General features: G+C 40.5%; 1 long non-coding RNA gene across 1 annotated transcript in view; it reads right to left on the bottom strand.

Annotated features, from left to right (window-relative positions):
- Window positions 1-6,075: 6,075 nt before the first annotated feature.
- Window positions 6,076-24,310, bottom strand: part of LOC143355791 (uncharacterized) — a 31,470-nt gene continuing 13,235 nt past the window's right edge. The window contains exons 2-3 of the long non-coding RNA XR_013082559.1: window positions 17,401-17,457; window positions 6,076-6,506 (exon numbers count right to left, since the gene is read on the bottom strand). This is a non-coding gene — a long non-coding RNA (uncharacterized LOC143355791). The remainder of the gene's footprint in view (window positions 6,507-17,400; window positions 17,458-24,310) is intronic.

A 24,310-nucleotide genomic window follows, 5' to 3' on the forward strand; every position in this document is an offset into this window, starting at 1 on the left:
TCTCCGTAACATAAAGAATGAATAAATTAGTTTGGACATTTACGAATACAGGATGAAAGATTGCAACTCAACGTCCGCGAGCAGGACTTAAATTTTACGCTTCGGACGTGATTCTATGTCTCGGAGCGTAAGTATCCGAGGAGGCTCGCGAAGGCAACGCATCCGATCGACCGTGCGTGTACATTGACACTGCGTCATCGCACGCATTCGAACTTGAATTTATAGCGGCATAAAGCCACGAGCATTCGCGATTGTCCATTCGGAAATATCGCTCGGGCCCACCGATCGGCGGCGTAACTGAAAGGAGCCAGTTGAAAATAAATGTCTGAAACAATAAATACGCCCTTACGAGCCTGATATACGAGCTGCAGCGCGTTAAGTGGAACTGCAAAAAGAGGTTCTATTGAAGCGAATTGATATTTATTAGGGTTACCGTATCGAGGAAACGTTTAATTGAGTTACCCCGCGAGCGCAGTTAATCGCGATTTAACGGCGGATAATGACGTAATAATTTTGTACAGTGTGCACTGCGATCGATCGGACCGGTGACCATTACAACCGGTTGCACTATAATAAACGGGCGGCAATCCCCGCGGAGAGTACGTAAACCGGGGATCGTTAACTCGTCTTTCGAGGTAATGCTAAATGAAAACTGACTGGCGATGCTCGGCTCTCTTTCCTCCCCTCCCCCCCCCCCCCCCCCAGCACCCCCTCTTTCGTTTTTTTATGACTGCACCTTCATTCCGTTTAACGTTCAATGAACATTTAAAACACGTTTTTACGCCGGTGTAAACGAATACGCGTAAAATCGATGACTACACCGTGTTGCAAGTTGTAACACGGCTTTTTCTTCTGAAATAACGCGCACGATGTTGTAAACGACGATCGCCGCGTCGCACTGTGGTCCAGATCGAGGAATTAGCTGTTCGCAAAGACTTTAGCATTGTTCCAAGACTGACAGCCATAGTAAACGTGAGCCATAGGTCATTGGATTCGTCTTGACGTTAACTATAATATTGCTAAGTAAAAAGTATATAGTGACAATTAAAAGATCAAGGTGACATTGATTTTTTATGTAACAAAAAATATTTTTTATATTGAACTTTATAGAAGAGTAATTACTGATTAATTTTTATTGGAAACATTTTCTTGTCACAGCACCGGAAATGCCCGAAAAATTGCAATAACATGTGAATAATGAATGATATTTAGTATATTATTGAAACAAATGGTGATATTTGAAATCTGTCTTCGCAAGTGTATTTCTTATAAAAAGTCACACAATTGTGCTATGTACACCATTTTCTTATCTGCAACAGTTTCCAAAATATTCGTGGAAAACGTGTTTCACCCTCGACTTTCAGGTTTTGGCCCCAGCTGTTACCAGGTTTTGAAATAACAAAATAATCTTTAATTCTGGAGATAATGTGTTTTCGTGTACTGTTCATTTCATGTAAATATTAAATAGGTTCAAGAGGATATCGATATGAAACGAGGTAAATTTTTCGGTGAAAAATACGATTCATGAAGTGTTGATTTTTAAACGCTTGTTCTAATCACAATTTTTAATAAATCTTGTTAATTTCACCGTTTTCGAATGTGATGGACATTTAAGAAGCAATATACATTCGATAAACGTCGATATTTATTTTCGCTGCATTCAAAGTAATTCGATTTTGGATCTATTTTGAAAGGAGCAAATGCTTGTTCAGCATACTCATCCTCTCATTAATCTCCAATTAACTGGTGGTAATTTTGATTCCTATTATTTTGAGGAAGAGAAGGGAAATGATTGACCGGAAAAAGTTCCGAGACAAAGTCCGTTCACCTTCCCCGCCGTAATACGGAATCGCCTCGTTAAAAGTGTCATTGTAACCCGTCTGCTCCCTTAGCTTTACGTACCGTGTAAAACTATGATCGCACTTGCATAGTCATCATCGCCAGACGCTGAGGCAGCGAACTCCGATCTTATCCGTCCATCTTAAACGCCTTCGAAAACATTAATCAGTCTTCATTCTACAAAGCAAAATTTTATTCCCCCGTTTAAACGCCACTTCGCCACGAATGTCGTCGGATCAACGGATAAAACGGGATCTGCAATCTCCCTCGTTTCTTCTCGCGACGGATTAAACCTTGTCTATTAATGCTGGGACTGCCTTCTTAGCCGTCAAAAAGATGGATCCCAAATTTCTTGTTCACAATTATTGATTTATTGCACGTATTTTTGAATATTACATTACTGTGAAAACAACGTTGAAACATTGAATAGATGCAGTTTTGTTAGTTTCATATGGAATGCGAACTAATCAATAAAAGTTGACAAAAGAAGAGAGTCATTTCTATTTTGCTCCCGTCTTGATTTAGACAATTTCGATTTTGCATAAACGTCAACTCTCGCCTAACGGATAGCAATCCGATGATTACGCGAACGGTACACAACAAGTGTTCAAAATATTTAACGGATACAGCTGGTCGGATTTCGTCCTTAATCGTTTTTTCCTTAATAAAACCCACATCGGTTTCTTCCGGTCTCGGGGCAGCACTTGCAGGCCAACACCGTTTCGCACCTGTCCCGAACAGGTGAGGAGTCTGATTCCACCGTTGCGCGTTCACCAATCCACGTGCCCTCACGGAACCGTTCTAAACTACCGGGACACCTTTTTTTTTATAGTTATCAGCGAATGGGAATCAGCGGTCGAGGTCGAGGTGGGTAGAACAGGGGACTCGCAGTTAACGATCGTTTTTTTCGGGACAGTCCCTTGTCATTACAGAGTGTTTCGTAATTAAGAATTGTTTGCGACTGTCTGATTGGGGGATCAGCTTTTGCGGCGCAGTTTGATCGAAACGCTCGATATGGCGGATTGCGCGAAATTCTTGTGCACATTCGGAGAAATTGTGTAACAGCGCATTCCCGCAGGTGAGCAGAGACGGAATGTTTCTGCATTTTTCATGATTTCCCCGTTTCGTTGATTTATTTATGTATCTCTATTTATAGTGCTATTTACACTTCTGTTTATAGGTCATTCTATTTGTATTTATGTTTCTATTTACGTGTACATTTCTATTTATGGTTTCTTCGGTTTCTACCTACACTTCTATTTACGGTTCTTTCTATTTGTATTTCTATTTCTATTCACGTGCACATTTCTATTCATAGTTCTTTCTATCGATATTTCTATTTCTATTTACATTTACATTTACATTTACATTTACATTCACATTTACATTTACTATGTACAACACAGTTTACATTTACATTTCTCTATCTGATCTATTTACACCGATACATTCTGTTTACGTCATTTAGTGAACCAATTGTTCGAACCTTTCAAAAAACTCCAAGTCGCAATGGTCCACTGTTTAAAAACGTTATCGTCTAAACGTATTTCTACCTTACCTCGTATTCGCGCGATCCGAACACTTTATGATCACATCATCGGTGGGAATTATGTTGAAAAGCGACTTCTTCTCATCGTCTACCTCTTGCCCCACCCGCGGCGCATGGCCCTCTAATTACCATAACGCGAACAAAGCGGTATACCGCTCGAAATCAGGACGCCTAGCTGCCAGAGACGTCGCTGTAGGTAAATGTTGCAGGTAAAAAGTGAACTGCGCATTAAAGCGGGCGTCGCGTCGTTCAGAAGAAGGATAATAAAAAGGCATAAGACATCGGGCGCGGATTGCAAGTGTTCGCGAACGCGACGTGGGTGTCGTCTGCAAGGACACGACTCGTGTAATTCCACCTCGGGTTAGCGAGGAAGAGGAAAGAGGAGAAAAAGAGAAAAAAAAAATATGGCGCCTCGGTATCGCGATATCTCGGCCAAGAAGGCGGACTACGAGAGGAGCAAGAACTTCTGGATCTCGATTTACGGATACTTAAAACACACCCACGAGTATAGTGTTCCGGCGGGGGCATTACGGAAAACTTCTGATATCGATTATGAACGACCTTGTCCACCGATTCGCCGGATTATCGTCAACGGGAACTGGTAACTTTGTGTTTCAAGTAGCTTCAGAGATTCTGTTCTTCGATAGCGACACGGTGGAATCTCGATCATTCGAACGATACGCCTCGCTGTGCATGATCATACCGTCTTTGAAACTTTAGTCTTGCAGATCTTCGGTGGACTACGGATGCTTATGCGAGTTTTCAACTCGTCCATTATGTTTTCATTTTTCTGTAGAAATTTAAGGAAGTTGATCTTTTGACCAACGGAGACGAGTTAACTTTTTTTTCTTTTTAATAAGTACAGTGATTTCTCCATATATGTCGCCAAGGCCTGGATGACAAATGTCGCGGAATTATCCCCAGCGAAGCTCCATACTCCATAGGCCTAGGACGCCGAGGAATGTAAACATAACACGGCTCGTGTTGTTAATATTTATCGAGAATTCACTGTAGCTGTTTAATTTGATTGTTCCATGGAATTTACGTTGGCATAATCTGTGTTGAATTTGCAAAATGAAATGTTTGCGCGTAAGGTTTAACACTAGGTTTACGGGACCCGTCAAAATGACGGATTCTAATATTTTCAATTTACGAATATTGAGATTGTAAAGATGCATCCATCAGGAATTATGTAACAAATTGATTTCTTTGGGTATATATTATTTTAAAAATGGCTAGAAATTTTGGCAGATACATTCACATTACTTTTTTAAGAGAATGTAAAATGGTCATTTTTAGCGCTCTGTAAACCTAGTGACAAATTATAGAAAATGCTACAAAAGCCCGAAAGCCACGGGCTTTAATTATAATTATAGGTATTCATAGGAGATCAGATGTGTCTTTAATGATCGAGCACGTTAAACGTTCGTTGATCGACCGCGGAAAGGAATCAGCGACCCGAATAGGTGCTCGAATCCATTTTCGCTGGCTTCGGATCCGGAATAATTATTTGCCAGTGAATTATCTCCAATTATAGGAAGCGCAATAACGACGCTAATCCTCTGTCAATATCACGAACTCTGTTCAACTTGGGTGTAACTTGCGCCCGCGGTGAAATCGGCCACTTCGAAACGATTAAGCAACCAAAGTGGACCTCTAATGAGAATAGTTAACACGTTTAACTAGTTAGCCCGCTGTTTCATTAAACATTCGAAAACGGGTCTGTTTAACACCTGTTAAGCTCCTATCCACGGATTAACTGTATCAGTGTTTAACCTAATCGCCGCACGCCGCCCGCAACTCGATGCCGCGTCTCGGAATCGCTCGCGAGAAACTTCCGTGGACCTTAATTCTTCAATCAGGATTTCCTCTCCTTTTTAGGTAACCGTTGCACGAAGCTTGCACATTTACATTTCTACAGGATGAGGAGTTCTGTTCGGATTATGCGGAATAACTTTGCAAACATTAATTTTAATAACAGTTAAATAAAGCCGGCGGCCTCGCCGCGGCGGGAGCTGAACGTTCGTTCTTTTTAGTAGGATTCGCGGAAATTAATGTCTCCCACTCGTTCATTCTAGTACACTTTGAAGTGAAATCTGCATTCTGAGAAACGCGGCGTACAATTCTCCTTTTTAAAATGATTTCTAACCCTTAACTGGATCTTCAAAATTACTATCGCAACACTACATCGCAAAATTACATCGCAACAAAATTACTATCGCACAAATTTCGTTATATTACTATTAGTTACATATTAAATAATAATATGGAAATTCTTTTCCTTTTTTAATGATTTTAATAAGCTCAAACCAATACCTTGTTATTTTAAAATTTTTCCAATCTGTCTACTGCATTAAATGTCACCTTCTCGTCTTTGTTATAAACGTATAAAATCCACAGTTTAATTGTCTTACGTGTTGGCTACAATATTTATAAATTTTTGCAACTTTTACAACATAGTTACAATATAACATACATTTTTTACTTAACAGGTACGTTAAAATCTTTCTTATAATTTTAAAATTATAAGGAAGCACCACATGCTAAACTAACCGAAATAGACAGCAGGAAGTAATTTTCCTTTATTGTCCACAGAAGAAAAGTCGCAGAAATCGCCTCAAAAGGAGGAGAGAGAGAGAGAGAGAGAGAGAGAGAGAGAGAGAGAGAGAGAGAGAGAGAGAGTGTGTTATTTCCGACGAAAATTTCAATCGATCCGTGCGAGTTACACGGCAACGGAAACAAGAAAAGAAAAATCGCGAACGCTGTTCGAGTTAATACGCAATTACCCTCAACACTTTTCCCGCAGCTTAATTAACGCAAAGTTTGCGAAAGGGAAAAGTGAAGTAGAGCGGCACAATGGAGAAAACATTAAAGATAAGCACGCGAAAGTGCAACGAAAGGAATTATTCGCGAAATGCCCCGTTTGTTATGCAAACAAGGCTTAGGTGGCTGAAAATATTACCGTTTTTAATAACGTTCGCAGCGAAATTGTAAGTAGACTTAAGATGAAGTCGTAATTATTACCTTGCTGCGTCTAGTCGCCTTTTTAAACCGTTCCTCGGCGTTTGAACGGAGGTGAGTACATATCGTGGAGTCGCGATTTTTCTGCACACCCACTCTGTAACAAAGAAGTAATACGATACAATATTTATGCAAAATAAAAATCAAGATAAAAAAGAATCTTTATGCAAAATAAAAATTGCATCGATTGCAAGAGACTGGAACCGAATGGAAACGTGTTTATTCTTCTGAAAATCTACAGTCTAATTATAGTAATTGTATTTTTGGCAATGCAATAATGTAGAAAGTTTCTCGCTCGCTACATCATGAAAACAAATCTCGAAATAAAACGAACGACGTATTACGAAACTAGAGGCTTCTAGCTTTAAAATGAATCCAAATTTACTGTCGTGAGATCATTTTCTACGAAATCGTCACAGTCTAAATATAGGCAATTTTTGGGGAAGTCACGAAGTCTGAATTCGCCATGTTGGCTACTTTCGTTTAATAAATCTAAAAACAAAGCAAAGAACGAAAATGATTAAAGCAAACTGTCAAATATCGTAGTGCAGTCTGTTTTGACGATAAACGCGTCGGGATTTTCCGCGAACTGCTCACCGTAGTGTAATATAGCGGCGACACAGAGCGTTTCTGTTCTTATTTCGCGAAACGTAGCGTTATTACGTTACATTGTGCAATAATGAAGACGGAATGCCTCCGCTTTGACAAGAAACGCGGCTTATTTATGCCAGTAATGTATTTTATGGAGACGAATGCGTGAGCGACAATGGCGGACGATTTTCTCCTCTAGCGAGCGCGCACGCAGCCATTGTACGTTTTTAACGCGTTACTCACGCTGGTTATTTTAACTAATGACAGTCAAATGCAATTACATCAGGCCCCATGCCCTTGCCGGAAGCGCCCACATAACGAGCTCTCGTGTCCGTTCATAGCGGTGTAAGGCTACGCCGCATACCTGACGCATGACGCCAGGTTTTAAGACGCAACTGTATCGGCAAACGATTCCCAAGCCGCGACCGGCAATTCTACAATGTAATAACAATTATCCGAGTTGCTTAAATTTCACGCTCCGCCTGCCTGTCGATAACATTACGTGCCATTAGCTGCGAGACTGAACGCCTATCGACCACGAACACGCTTCACCAAAAGGTTCTCTTGATCGAAGGACTTGTTGAACGTTGACTTCGATTGGCCAACTAGACCCTGAGGTCAGCGCTACAAAGATAAAACACTGCTTCAAACAGTAGTCGTCTGTTTTCTTTCGAATCGGGCGTGCAGCCTTGGACATAAGGCATGTGCAGTATTATCTCTGAAACTGTCGCAAAGGACTCTACCGTAACTGTCAAAATTATATTCCCACCACTCGGGGGATCCCCCATGGTACCAGTCCAGCGGTGAACACGCTCGATGATCTAGTCACGGAGGGGTCGAATGTCGGTGATGCTCGTGCGCCAATGCAAGCGAAGCAAAAGATTACAACTTTCTGAATTTTTTTATTTATTAGGGGTACATGCCCATAAGTAATCAATTATTTGAAAAGAATTTGTTTTGCCTTTAGCTCTGTACCGATCGTTGAAGAGGAAACACCTATTCTTTTACAGTTTTCGGTAAAGCAACCTGTGTTCAAAATATTCTAAAAAGTATAATTTATTTTACAACCCTGTAATAAAATGGCGGCGTCCGTACCTTCCAAGGATCATACTCGTCATTGCATACTTTTTCATTTTCGTGTGGGATTTAATGCAACGGTAACAACAAAGAAAATTTGCGATGTTTATGGAGATGTATTGAAGGTCAACAAGTGTCAACGTTGGTTCAGAACGTTTGCTGCTGGTGATTATGATCTCTCTGACAGGCCTCGAAGTGGACGACCAGTTGAATTTGATAATGACACCCTAAAATCTCTAGTGGAAGCTGAGCCAGAATTAAGTATACAAGAATTATCGATGAGCCTTGGCTCCACATGGTCAACTATACAAAGGCACCTACACGAAATGGGAAAGGCATATAGGCAAGGAATATTTGTACCGCATCAATTATCCGAGACCAACAAGAATATTCGTCGATCAATTTACACTTCATTGCTATCGAGATTTCGTAGAGATCCATTTCTTAGCAGAATCGTTACCGGAGATGAAAAATGTATTCTTTATGATAACTTAAAGCGTTCCAAGCAATGGCTTTCTGCAAATCAAACCGTAATATCAACCCCTAAACGTAGCTTATCACTTAGGAAGGTGTTACTGTGCAATTGGTGGGACTGTCGTGGCATAATTAACTTAGAGTTTTGGAAACCTGGAGAAACAGTTACTGCTGAGTTGTATTGTCAGCAATTACAACGGCTGTATTTAGAACTATTGAAGAAGAGGGCATTTTTAGTCCACAGAAAAGGTGTAATACTGCAAATTGACAATGCCCGGCCCCATACAGCAAAACTCACTCAGGAAAAAATCAAAGAATTGCAATGGAAAGTTTTACCGCAACCCCGTCTCACCGGATATTGCTCCCTCTGACTATCATCTTTTCAGATCTCTGGAGCATTATTTAAGAAATAATATATTCACTTCTATAGAAATGCTAGGAGGCACCTTGAGTCACATTTTGCTTCACGAACCCTGGATTTCTATAAGAGGGGGATTGGAAATTTACAGGAAAGATGGCAAATTGTCCTTGACAATGATGGAGATTATATAATAAATTAAGAAATAAAAACCTGAATTTACTACAAAGTTTGTTTTAGATTTCAAAATAATTTATTACTTATGGGTCCCCCTAATATTTATTTTGTTTATGGAACTATTACCATCGTATTCGTATTGTTTTTTTATAATTACTCGTGTAATGAGCGATTAAAGTTTCGGGCCTGAAAGAGGACGGTGAACCGAAAAGAAGGAGAAGCAGAGAATCGAAGCGTCGAACCTCAGTCCATCTTTCTTTTTCAATCGCTATCTTTCTCTGCGTTCGGCACGCTGCAAAGAATGTAGCACCTCTGCTGGAACTGTTGCTTAGCAGACCCAACGATAGGACAGTTACGGAAATATACTACTTTGTTTCATATACAGGGTGTCCGAAAAATGTTGAACTTCCTAGAAAGATTGTTAAAGAATAATTAACGAAAAACAAAGAACGTACGAGTTATTTGAAGTCGTCTTATTACGAGACTCAACTTGTATAATGATTTGAAACGGTTATTTTCAGAACTTTTTCCATAGCTGGGGGGGGGGGGGGGGAGAAAGGATCGAAATTGCACAATGAAGAGATAAAGAAATCACCAGCTGTGGAAACAAATTGCTGCGACTTCCGTAGAGATATGGCACAATTAGACAGACTTCGTAAATTAAAAATACACTTCGCGCGGCGAATCGCGTGAGGAGCTGGCACAATGCTGTGAACTCGCGTTAAATAAATAATTTACGATTGTAAGAAAACACGTACCGCGATATGGGTGTATTGTTGGAGCCCTAGAAGCGAGGGTGTGGATTATTTAGCAGCGTGCAGAGGCAATTTCTGATTTCTAAAGCTTAGTGATTACTAATTTTAGAACTTGATAATTACTGTACACCTGGCTCGGTCGTCTAACCTTTACTGCCTAGAGTGTTCGGTGGTTTAATTGTTGTAAGCGGACTGTGAGACGTTATACGGATCTATATCTTTATACTGTGTGTACGTGGTTGAAGCAAATCGAAATAAAATAGGACCAGTGCTTAATGCTTGGAAAAATTTAGAAAAATTGTTTATCGCTCTAATGCACAAAATTCGACAATCTGGCCTAAAAAATTAAAATAACTATGAATTTCGTTATAGAATCATGACTAGATGAAATATAATTAACATGAAATACAACGCGAAAAAAATGTGGTTTTCTTTTAATAATTTTGGTAATTCGAAAAGGATATAAAAATATCCTTAACTTGTTCTGATGTTTCTACAGTTTTGTGTTGGACCTATTCATTTTTGTCATACCTAAATGCATAAAATCCACAGTCTGGTCATCATGGTATGATTGAACTTCTTCTCACTAGTTCTATTTGTTCAATTACAAAAGGATAATCGATTCTCCCTCTCAAAGTCGTTCAAGGAGACATTTTAACTATTTCCGGCTTAATACGTCATTCGGTTCCGCCCGCTGCGCCTATTTAAAGTTTTCTAGAGCTACTCTAACGCGGAACGTTCATTTCAGGCTCCACTTGATCAATTCTAGCGAACGCACATTGGAATGCTTTTGGGAACAAGATGGACTAAATAGTACCTCTGAAAAAAGTCATGGGCATATATTTCCTTACAATGGTTTAAATGTATCTATATTTTGGGATGCCGCGATTTTTTATAGGTAAAAATTTAGAATATTTTTAAATTTTATTAGAAATCTAGGATATTTTTAAGGAAAACATTTTATTTCACATTTTCGACTTGTTTTTTTACCACGTTTTTATTAACTCTCTTTCTTGTCTGTCTGTTTCTCTGTTCGGTAGAAATTTCCCGATGAGCTAGAGACTTGAAACTTTAAACATAGCTCAGAACTGGATGACAACACACACTAAACTAAAAAGCAGAAAATGATTATATGAATAAAAAAAAAAAATTTTATGTACCGCGTTTTTAAGACGGACTAAAAAGTATGAAATAATATTTCCTAGCCTCATACAGATTCCTAACCCCATACAGATAGTCCCGAAAATTTGTGATTGTGAATTTTGAATAGCCGTGAAAATACTTGTAAGATTTCAAATGAAAAACGTGGGGTGCAAGATAATAGTAAGGAGTGTAGAGAGTAGCTGCCGTTGAGAAAACTCACACAACAGTTCATATCATTTGCAGTGCAATAAAATTGTTAGTGACTTAGGTGAACTATTCATGCATCCCTATTGCATGCGGCCCACGTTTTTCGTTTTAAATCTTACAAGTATTTTCGTAGCTATTCAAAATTCACAATCACAAATTTTCAGGACTATCTGTGGGGTTAGGAATCTGTATTGGACTAGGAAAAATAATTTTATACTTTTTAGTCCGTCTCAAAAACGTGGTATATTAAACATTCTTTTTATTTAAATAATTTTTCTTGTAGAATCACCCCCTTTTCGGTTGCACCGCCACTTACCGATCTTCTTGTCGAGGAGTGTATACCTAACTGTTTTCAATTGGTGATCTGGACAGCATAGAAAAGCGTCGTCGGGACACCGAAAAAGCAAAGAATCGGTTACGATCGTCGTTAGGCGACCGTGAAATATTGCGTTGCCGTAGGAGCAGCGAGCGCCGCGGACCATTTAAATGCAAATCTGTCGTAAAAATATATCGCGATACATACACCGCGTTTGAATTATTCGCGGCTCCGATGTTCAGTCACGCTTACGTTGACCTCCGTTCTGCGCGGCAGTAAATACTCGTGAATCACTGGCGTATTACGCAAGGAGACGAACAGAACCGTGGAAAATGGCGACGTGTGCGGACCCGACGCAGTCTCGTATTGTTTCGACGCAGTAAAAAAGGACGCAGCCCGAACGCCGTGCATTTTATGAATTTTATTATCCGCTCGTCTCGACAAAGCGACCGGATAAAACGAAACTTTTTAACGTTTTGACGGGTGTTATGCGCGGCCCGACTGTTGTCGAAAATTTATAAACAACGTCACTAAATTGTGTTTGTGACAAATATCGTCAGATTATTATTCGTTTAATCCCTGCGTTGAAAAACGATTTTAAAAAATTGATGAAATTAAATTCAACGAATTTTACCCGAGGCGATGGAAAAGTTTTAAGGGCCGCGCATCCATACATATTCGATAAATTTTTTATTTGATTATTTCAGAATGCAATAATTGAGTTGAATTTAATCGAGAAAATTGGAACCATATTTTGATATGTAGGAGATTATCAAAACTTTTCGGTCCTGTTTTGAAGGAAAATAATCGGGACAGGGAGCGTGGTTAGGATACAAGTTAGAAAACGAATTTAGCAGAGGTTGACACGCGGATGCCTACACCCAGCGCGAAGGTAATTCTATTGCGAAGCTCGAGCATTATGCCACGAGGTGCCATATTGTGTTTCTCGTAACATACTGGCTCTCCTACACAATGCGTACAAGCTTCGCATTCGTCGTTACGGTTTTTTCCCTTCTTTTGTGTCACTCACCATGAATTCCAATAACAGGTTCGTCAAGGACATACCATGATAGCATTGCACTTCAGAAACGACTTAATGTCCCCCTGGCACGGCACTTAAATAATGGCTTAAGTAACGCCATCGACGTTCTAAAAATGCCGCAGGCGACGAGTTTGCACGGCGAGGGAAGGAAACCGCTTGCCCGAGGACATTGATTCTTTTGCAACAGCTCGATACTGTTCCAGTAATCGGTCGGAAAATTGATTCGGTGAACGTTACGTCAACCCTTCGACGAGTTAACGCGCTCGCTGTGCACGTGGGTCACGTGTGCACAGTGGCTGAATACAATAGTAACGGTATATGTACCGGATGGGACGCGAGGAAAAACAATTCCGGTGAACAGGGTAAAAAAGTGTAGCAAAGAGTTAATAAGCTTCCGGTGGGTAAAGTGTTAACAAGAAGAGATTTAAACTCGATTGGAGAAGGTTCGACCAGGTGGTTCGAAAGCCGAAGAAATCGGTACGGAAGAACCAGCAGCACAAAAGGAAGAAACGAGCGGCGTGAAAGAGGGGAGAGGAACGCTGGGTGGCTGAGATGATCGCCGTGAGGAGAGAGAGAGAGAGAGAGAGAGAGAGAGAGAGAGAGAGAGAGAGAGAGAGGAGAGAGAGAGAGACGAGGGGACCATCTAAAGAGCAACGAGAGCGATGGCGGAGGTGTGAGCCGGTGACTAACCGATCCTTCTGACTAACGCTCTGTCTATCGACGCCGCTAATTCGTCATTTCTCGCACGTCGAGTGATTCACGGGCTCCCAACAGGATAACGAGGAACCGGTCGTCACCGTGATACACAGGCCGGCCATTATACAAGGCTCCGTTCCCCTGGTTGTTCTCGTTTCGTCGATTACAATGATTCGTTGTTCTCCGGCCGAGCATTTACGAGAGGCATCGCTTCAAGGCTCGGAGGCATCGAGAGAGAGAGAGAGAGAGAGAGAGAGAGAGAGAGAGAGAGAGAGAGAGAGAGCGGCTTGCACAATTATGCGAAACACCGGCGAGACGAACGAATTACACGGTCAATAATTGGAGCAAACGGTCTCCATTGAGATCATTCTTCCGACCGATGAATTGAAACGAACGATGTCGAGTGTTTGCTCGCCACTCCTGCAGCCAGTTTGCCGCGGAAAAATGTTGCTCGATGGCAAAACAATTTTACTAGCAGCGACAGTGTGTACTGTGTCGAAAATTGCTTGTAATTATTCGAACGATTTTATCATCTGTTTCTGTACCTTTACACTTTACGCAGGACAGGTTTGTAGAAATGTCAGAAATAAAAGATCCAGTGAATTCTCGATATACCAGTATATTCTTGTATATTCTACTGTGTTTGGTATATTCTGGTATATTCTCGCATATACTGTTATATTCTAGTATATTCTGGTATATTCTGGCATATTCTGGTATATTCTAGTATATTCTGGTATATTTTGATATATACTAGTATATTCTGGTATATTCTGTTACATTCTAATATATATTTGTATATTTTAGTGTGTTCTGGTATAGTCTAGTATATTCTAGTATATTCTGGTATATTCTTGTATATTATAGTATATTCTGGTATATTCTGGTATAGTCTGTTATATTCTACTATATTCTGGCATATTCTGGTATACTCTGAAATATTCTGGTATACTCTGAAATGTTCTAGTATATTCTGGAATATTCCAGTATATTCTGGTATATTCTAGTATATTCTGACATATTCTGGTGTACTCTGAAATATTCTAGTATATTCTGGTATATCCTGGTATATTCTAATATATTTTGGTATATTCTGGTATATGTCAACAACACGGGTCTTGCCAGCGTCGTGTATCGTCCAAGAAACATACCCGAGCTGTGTTATGTTTACGCTGCTCGGCGTCCGAGGCCTCTCGAGCTTCGCTGCCACTACCCCGCGGTAATGGGGATAATTCCACGACGCGTATCATCGAGGCTTTGGCGACATATACAGAGAAATTACTGTACTCCCTCTGCGGTATAATAATAGTAGCAGTTGATTAATTTAATTTGTCCCATAATAATAGTAGCAAAAGGAAATAAATATAGAACGCAATATTTATTATCAAAAAACTAGATTAAATTAAACACTAAATTAAAGATATTACTCCTTACTTTTATTTTGAGTGTTCAGATAGTTTCTGGATTTTTCAATAATTTCGTTACTGCATTTGAAACTTGTAGGTAGGATCCCTTGGCTGCGAAGCTTTGCTTTCCCTGTATGCGTAAGCTTAAAATTACTGGAACCATTGTGCTTCAAACTCTCTTGTTTTCATCTTACTTTTACAATGAGTTGGTATTCAACTGAAATAAAGCAATTGTTTTGATCAGCGGATGAAATTCGAAGAATAGTTACAATTCGTAATAATTAGGTTAACCTAAAGATTGGAAAATGTGTCAAAACAAATGACAGATGTCGTGAAACATTGATTTTCATTGAAGGCTTCGCAATTTCGCGCTACAACATAATTTACAGCTGCATTCGCCAATAATTCCCGTTTAAATATTCACTTGCTACTATTATTATGGGACAGAGGGAGTATTTATTTTATATTATATAAATATTTATTTTCGTTAATTTTCCCATCGATGGTAGGTTCAAGGAATGAAATTCGCCCATTGTACATGGATATGAGACAACTTAAAAACAAAACTATTAATAACGAGAAACTAGAGTAGAAATGTGAAAGAGGTTCCCCGGTATAATAGTACGTTGAATGTAATTTCGTGGTAAATTAAAGAACGTAGAAACTAAACGCGGTAGTTACCCCCATTTTAAACTCTACCTCTTTGATAGTAATAACTAAAGGGATGTATATTTTATTCCGAGTTCAACGATGTAATGCATAGTCGACGTACCGTGTGCCAGGCTTTCTTGCTTAACGTGCTATGGTTTATACTGTTACCCGCACATTCTGCGTCAGGCTATGCATTATATGATATTTGATACATTATGTGATATTTCAAAACTCATATGCGGCATGTATATTTCTAAGTACATTGTTAAATTCAGAATAAAATATTTATCGTACCCAGTTTTTATCATCAAACGAGTGGAATTTCAAATAACTAATTTCTCGACGTCGGTATATTCGAAATTCATGTAACTTGATTACTCAAGTTATATCTGAATGATCAATTGAATTTATAATAGACGAGAGGTAGTTGATTTGCAAAAAGTTGTCTCGTCACTTAGACGTGAGTGGTCAGCGATGAGCAAATACACATTTTTCATAATTATAATTCATTTGTCAAAATTATCATTATCGTAAAAATTGCATCAATCGATTACTAAAGAGCAAATCGATTGAGAAAATTGCTTCCAGTTGAGTGTATTTAAAATTGTAGACTGTTGTACTTGCACGCTTTGTGTTATTGAATAAATATTTCAGCAAACAACATTTGTGAAAATCTTTAAATAAATCCAGTAAAACGTTTTCGCCTAAAGGTATTTACTGCATTAATAATACTGTAACGTGGAAAGAATATCATGAATAATTCCATGACCGAGTGCTTAATTATCAGACGAGCTCAAAGTGACTACGCTTGAATGGAGTTATACCTAAATAATATCTGCACAGTGCAATGAAATTAAATTTTGTATTTGTCCCGTCACTCTGTCGTGTCATTTAATAAATTTTCTTTCTCGCTAAATTACCTGTATAATTTCGTTCGAGCTCTATATTCATTCGCTTTCATATAAAATTCAAACGGCTATCCAACTTTCATTGCTCTCATCTAACAACGAGCGAATCCAGCATCATTCTTCCGCGTGTTTGTTCACCATAAAAATCAAAATGTCATAAAAAAATTTCACCCATTTGCGAGCACGAATCGATCCGACTATTGACGTTCTTCCGTCCGTAAAATCGACCGTGGTATCGCGCCTCTATTTTTTTGTCATAAATGCATAAAATCCACAAACTACCAATAATAAATATTATTTGATCGAGCTCCACTCTCCAGGGAAATTCTGTTCGAGATTTTGCGTTCGTCCTTCCGTGAAGGAAATGAGGAACAATGTTTGTCCACCTAGCACGAGCGTCGCGTGATCGGTGTGTACAGCTTTCAAGACCGGACACCAAAGCGCTAGGAATGTAGACCGCCGGTTTTTCGCAACGTTGGCCCCGAAGAGGAAGAAGAAACCGAAGAAAGAGCAAAGGTAAAGTTTGCCACGAACTCGTAAGCGTTCCTTAAAGGTGTCACGTCGCGAAGGATTGCTTTATCCGGGGCGGAGCGATGGCGCTCGGTGTTTCAAACTTATACGAGCAAATATACTCGGAACAGACCGAGGCAAATTGGATTCCGTGAAGGTGGAAGGAAAGAGAGTAATTGACATACAAATATTTACGTTGGAAGATTGGCGGGCGCGAGAGGTTGAAGGCGAGCTGCGAGCTTCTTCTGGAAGTTCTCCAGTTGTTTTCAATCCAAACCTGTTCCGCTAGTGTACCAATTGTTGTTTCGGTATTTATACGTAAATTATAAAAGAGTCTCGCGTTTGTGTACGGGGTACTCGACGAACTGAAATTTAACGAGTTTATTGTACTCGCAAAAGGAGCGTCGAATGTTTCGCTTGATTTCAACGAGGACGGCTTAAAAATTTCTTTTCACCTTTGTTGCGGATGTTCTATGTATTTGCATTTTATTCGTGGAAATATATGAATTGAATAAAAATATGTACAATCTGAGTTTTTTACTTTTTCAGGTGGGTCTTTCTGTGTATTTTTAAAGTATTGCGGTAAAACGTGAACTGTGTATGACAAGTACCGATTTTTTAATTGTAAAAAATACGTATTAATTTGATTGCACAATGTGGATAATAATGATAAAACTCACTTGTAATTGGAGGTTCGAGCCTGTTCACGTCATAGTCAGGATATGTTATGAACGATCCTGAAAACAGAACATTTTATACATTAATTCTCGTTTAAATTTTGTTATCACTGTCAGAGTACATATTATTTTTAAGACCATTTTCAAAGCTCACTTAAAGGTTGAGAAAGTGGCTTTCAAGATTATTATACATATTTATAAGACAACCCATACATCACTTCAACGAAAGCCACCGAAACTGCTATCAAGCCAGTAGATCATGCTAAAATGTTCTAACATCAGTGAATTTTAATTAGTCTTGCCTCGCTCAGTTATTTATAGGGTCGCGTGAGCCGAAGAGCTGAAAAATTTACGACCTAGAAGCGGAAGAAATTTTAAGAAAATGGAAGACTGCTCCATTGAATTTCCCAGTACACACAATTGCGTCTCCGTGAGTGCAGAAATTCCAAAGTTTAAAGTTTGACAGTCGCGAAAGAGTGAGGGCGGGAAGAGGAAGAGAGAGAGAGAGAGAGAGAGAGAGAGAGAGAGAGAGAGAGAGAGCTAAAAAGTTCAAAGTTCCGAACAATACATGGTTCAAAATACTTCTCGACAATTCCGCGCAGTTACCGAACTTCGGAATGTATTTGCTTCGTTATTCCAGAGTTCTAATTTCGTCCCCGAACTTCCGAGCAACCGGCCAAGAGAAACTCCGTAAAAAACACAATCAGGATCACTCCATCGATCTCTCAAGCTACGCGACACGAATCCACAGGACCAAGGTCCGTATCATGCTTCTAGCGCGATCAAATTATCGTCAATTCCATTAACAAGCTTATTGGTTAAGTAACGAAGTATATTTGATTAATAGGTACACAGTCAACGAAATTTTTATGACGCTACGACTTTTTATGGCATTATTACCAACATATTCGTCACGTTTTTCTGATTAAAACGACCCCAAACACGCCACAACTTGGATCACATTCGCCTGTTTACAGTGAATTCTCGATATATGTCAAGAACACAGGTCTTGCCAGCGTCGTGTATCGTGCAGGAGACATACCCAAGTCTCTCGAGCTTCGTGGCCCATCACAGGGTTTACTCCGCGGTAGTGAGGATAATTTCGCGACGTTTATCCTCCAGGCCTTGACGACATATATAGAGAGATCACTGTAATTCATGATAGCGTAAGAGACCCCATTACTGTGGGGGTACCAATTACTGTGCCTATATTAATTACGCTTGTTTTTAAGGCATAATGAATATTCAAAAAGAGATATATAACATGTATATTAACTAGTTTTAGTGAACAAAATTTTATATCTCTTTTTTAATATTCATTATGCTTTAAAAGAAGTATAATAAATATAGGCACAGTAATTGGTACCCCCTCAGTATCTGAGTCCCTTACCCTACAGTGAATCCTCGATCATCCAGTTATCCAGCGACTCGACCACTGTCTTTCCATCTTCTTTAGTCTTCTATTAGGTCGTCCCATAAGTTCGTGCCGTTTACAACTGTACCATTTAAATTCTAAAAATAAAATATGTAATCACCCTTTCATTCCACAACCTCTTCTGACCTTTTTGGCAAAGACATCATACCGTCACTATACAATTTCTGCGGTTTTCCATTAAAACACTTTTCATACATGCATACAGGCACGAACTTATGGGACGACCTAATATATTCGAAGGTCTTCAGAGCTCTAAAAATGACTGAGAAATAAATAAACGAAAATTTATTCTCGCAGAAGGCGAGACATCTCATAGTGCGACGTGTAGGTCCTCGAGCCTCTAATTACATTTTCCGGTGTAATTACCCGCCGAACACTGGACCTCCGAAAAAAGATCGAACCGGTCACGTTCATTTTTCCAACGTGCACATATTCCGACAACAGTCCTCGAGGCTCGTCCGGTTCCAGCCCACTCTTCGGAGGCTCTCGAGCATCCGAAGAGAGCTCTCGGAAAAATTCGCAAGTTTCAATTGCCGGACCGTAACGATTACAATCTGGAACTCCGCGGCCGTGCACGGTGTGGCGCCGTGACAATTTTTCCCCGGGGTTGCAAGCTGTCTGTCTTCTCGTAACAGCGACATGACGTGAACCTTCGCGCGCCGCGCCGCGCCGCGCCGGGCCAGGTCGGGCCGTGTGGCACGGTCATCACCGCTGTCGCTCCAGTTCCATTTAAAACACCCCGGGCGGCGACTCTTAACAAGAAAAACGACGGATGAGCCGGGGCAAGAGTAATTCAACTGTCGCCATTACTCGTCGAAGCCAAGATTAAACGGGGAATATCGATGGGCAGGCAGGGAAACAACACGCCCGCGCGCGCGCGCGCGCGATAGAGGGAGAGAGAGCCCACACGCTCTGCTCGGCCCGGGTTTCCGGTCTCATTTTCTATGCAGCCCGGCGTTCATCGACTGTGTACACGTCGTTAGCAGCCACTTGTCACAAATCCACTTCAATTTCACGCGTTACCAAGGCTGTCCGTTCGTCTTCCTTTTCTCTCGAGCCGTCGCGTCGTCGTCTCTCCTTTGTATCATTTTTACCGGTTCTTGAAGCGAGAACGTTCCCTCTCGCGGTAAACTCGGATCCGAAGCCGCTCCTCTTTCTGCCTATCGGCGCTAACAAGACGGACGATTCAAATTGCCCGCAGCCTTGTCCTCCCCTCACTCTCTTTCTCTCTCTCCCTCTCTCTCTCTCTCTCTCTCTCTCTCTCTCTCTCGCTCTGCACCCTTCTTGGAAAAGAACCGAAGGACAGAAGTGTCTTCCGACCGTGTTCCTATCGCGCTTGTTTCGGAGCAGCAATTACCGGAACCGAGAGAAGCCCGCCCCGACGAGGGAGGATTCCAGCGACACGATCGAAATCACGCATAACGACTCTCGGCAGAGTTAGGTCAGTTTAGGGGCTCGCTAGTTTCTTCCCTCCTTGTTAATTGTTTCGGTTCTGCCCCACAGCTATTGGACTCGTTTAGGGTACCGCGTTCACCAGTTTGCGTCTTATCCTCGGACCGGAATGGGCTGATCGTTGAACCCGGGAAACGGCATGGTTATGGTTTGACTTTTTCACTTTGGCCTGGGTCATTGACGCTTTGATCTGACAGCCTTCGTGAGATTATTGCGGGGACGCGTTCTGGTTCGTTTTCTGATTCTGGGTATTGCGAAATTGTGTATAGTAAGTTTTATTGGCTCTAACAATCGGGGATCGAAGTTGTGAGATTTTTAACAGATACAATAATAATATATTTTAATCCTTTGCACTCGAAGCTATTTTAACGCCAAAACGGAACATTTCTTTCGACCCAGAATATTTCCCTTCTATATTTTTCCTTCATGTTATACGTACGAAAATGGTGCAATTTATTCATAGAATACTGAAATGTTTAGTAACCTATTAAATACAAACAAATTTAATAATGTAAAATATATTTTGAATAATGATACACCAATTTTTAGTGGCGCCTGACAGTCGCCATTCGAGTGCTAAGGGTTGAAACACTACAATCAGAGAAATTAAAGATGACTGTCTTATTATTTTCATGCATCGCGTCTGCTAAGGCTGGAAATACATTTGCGTTTATTCTCTGCTTCTCGCAATTGATGCAGAAAATTCTCATTTTGCATGAAAATCCACAGTCTAATATAATTGATTATCTAGTCCAATCTAATATAATAACCATTAATATCGAAGTAATAATTCGTATGTTATAGGTACATACGAAAATGGTGCAATTTACTCGTAGAATACTGAAATGTTTAGCAACCTATTAAATACAAACAAATTTAATAATGTAAAATATATTTTGAATAATGATACACCAATTTTTAGTGGCGCCTTACAGTCGCCATTCGAGTGCTAAGGGTTAGTATAGACCTCTGCTGTTCAGCGAGCCTTGGGCACGCGTATCCTTTACATCTTAAAAATTGATGTACTATTTTCTTTTTTTTTTTTTTAACTGTTTTATGGAACAAAAATGTGGACCATGTTGGGTGGTGTAAAGCCCTTATGGTGTACATGGCCTGCAATTCATTTTTGTGACAAACGCATAAAATCCGTCCGATAGTTACCGTCAGCGAAAACGCTGACCTCGTTATAAATTCGCGTGCAGAATGACTGCTAAACTATTCCACTTAGCGTGAATCAATATAGATTCAATTCAAGGATCTGTTCGTCGAGACGTTCAACAGGGATCACCGCAGCAATGCCTCTAAAATTAGTGATTTCGATGCCCGCGGAGACGTTGCCGCTGAGACGGCTGAGAACTTCGCGAATTGTTCCTTCGAGCGATCCTTCAAGTTCGTTCGCGCGACACGTACATATGTGAAAAGTTATTAAACTTCGGAATTGCGCGGGAACTTCATAAGCGTCCTGCGCATCGCTGAAATTTCTGCCGCGGACAGATTTCTTCGAACGCGCGAACCTCATCATAGAAATGGGGGATACCTCCGGCGATTCTTTTATGGGAGTTTGTCCCGCGATCAAATTTGAACTTAATTGAAATCCTAGATCTCGCACCGGCGTGCCAAATTGAAGAAATCAAATTTATGAACGTGGCAAACAGTCGGGACTCATTTCGAACGCTTCTATTTTCAGAGTCCTTAGCTTTAACACTAAATCTACCGAGCCTTAAAAGTAACTGACACATGTTGTCTTAAAAAAATGTCGAGATTGATTTATTTGGATTTGGATTTTGTGCGGTTCGTATTATAATACATGCTCTACTAAATATATTTATTTAATCGTTTCCCACGAAAACGTCTTTGTAATTTCAGTAATTGTAAAATAAACAAATCTGGAACCGGTTATTTTGACCGACGGTGGTAGGTTTAGTATCAAACAGCTCTTCCTACATTAAAAAATTTCATTCAGTATTAAAATCACCAATACTAACCCTTTGCACTCGAGCGGTGACTCTGAAGCGCCACTAATAATTATTGTGGCATTATTTCAAAGAAATTACAGAAAGTATTTAAATATTACATGTGGAAATCGGATCAGTTTCGTATGAATAAAATGAAAATATTCCAAGACGGAAGAAATATTCAGTTTTAGAATTAAAATAGCGCCGAGTGCAAAGGGTTAAATTTAAAGATGGGAGTCTCTCCTTTACCACTACTTTTCATATTATTATTTGCTAAACAAGAGTTTTTAAAGGGTGTCCACTCAAACCAGCCAGGCTGAAGGCTGTCTGCAGAAAAATTGATAAATAAAATGTACCGGAGCCACGGTCGTGAACGAAGTCGTCAGGAAACGCCTTCGGACAGCCTACATGTTCATTTCACTGTGCATTTCCAGCAGCCATCGGGACGACCATAACCGAGCATTCTATAACACCGGACATTTGAAAAGCCTTGCGAGGGGGATCAGTAAGGAACACTGTAAACGTCGCGTGATACCATACGAGTCCCATAAAAAAATCTTTCGCCGGACTGGCGCTGCGAGTCCACCCTTAACCGTTTGATTCGCGCGAGAAATGGCGGACATCTTTGTCTCCGGTCTCTCGAGACGAAAGAACGTAAAGCTTGGCTGGAAGCGGGGGGTGGGGGAGAGGGGGAGGAGGTCGGCTCAAAGGTCGAGGAGAGGAGAAAGATGGGTAAGAAGGAAGAAGGGTATCGGAAAGAGTGTATGGGGGTGTAGCGGTGGCGATGGGTCATAGGGTGAGGGGTTGGCAGCGACGGTGGTAGGGAAGCACGATGAAGGTTTTACTGCCGCGGTTATGCCCGCCGGTTTGCGCAATTTCGGTGTATCTGAATTGGCGGAGCAGTCGTATCTAAACGAGCCCGGATGAATCTGCGCACCCTCCCACTCGGATTCTCTCCAGGGGGCATGTCCCATAAAAACGTTGTAACCGTCGCGTCGGTTTCCAGCGTAAGGTTTCGCGGGAAGAAACGGGCCGCTGGAATAAAGGACTCCGGATGAAGGATACTCTATGATCGCTGAATGTACGGAGCAATCTTCCTCGTCCACTGCCCCCGGGTGATGCAGGGGCTGTTTAAAGAACTCGAAACTTCGGGGGGTTCGGGTTCGCGATCGAGCGAGAGCCGTTCGCGTGATTGCGGCCTTGTCGTTTGCGGGGCCACGTTGTTAAGGGGTCATGCCTAGTTAACCGCCCGAAACGAACGTGATTCTTTCGGGAGAAGTTAATGGACTTTGCTTTTAAACGAGCATCTCATTTATTTGGTCGTTCGGGAAGTTCTGCGAATTTTTTGCTGAACAAAATTTGTCCACCCTGCTGAATTGTTGTGAACGGTTGCAAACAGTAACTTCGCCTGTCTCCAACTGTTCTGCAAGCTCATTTGATGATGCAGCCGAGTCTACAATGAGTCTTCCACTTTATTTCTTATCAAATAAGTCGAAATCACCTTTTATTATAATAAGCCTCCATAGGTGGCCTCATGTTTGTTCTATACAACAGGCAAAAGAATCATACTCTGAGTTTTAAGTAGGCGTTGCAAAGAGGATGATTCAACCCTTAAATCTGAAATAGATTTATTTATAAAAAAAATTTCTATGTTTGTACAGACGATTCACTTTCTAGCATTTTCCACGAAAAGCGTGTCCTCGGTCATTCACCTGTTATACCATGCATACATATCCTAGAAAACAATGAATAATGGACTGTCAAAGTAGAGCTTTAAAATAAGTCCAAATTTATTATTGTACTGTATTTAGTAACGAAATCGTCGTAGTTCAAATATTGACAATGTTGCGAGAATTGGAAATTTTGTGTTCTTCAATTCAATATTCTTTTAAATTATTTTACTTTCGATTTTCGCAACATATGCATAGGATTTGCAGTCTAGTTAGACGATATTTTTGAGCAGTAGCGTGTATTATTTTATTTACGATTGCAGCAAGTGGGGAAGAATTTAGTTTCTCTTTGGGGGCAGTGTACGTGCAGGATGAACGAGAATTAGAGGATGTCTGGACAT

This window comes from Halictus rubicundus, chromosome 1, assembly GCF_050948215.1.
Source record: "Halictus rubicundus isolate RS-2024b chromosome 1, iyHalRubi1_principal, whole genome shotgun sequence".
Classification (NCBI taxonomy): Eukaryota; Metazoa; Arthropoda; class Insecta; order Hymenoptera; family Halictidae; genus Halictus; species Halictus rubicundus.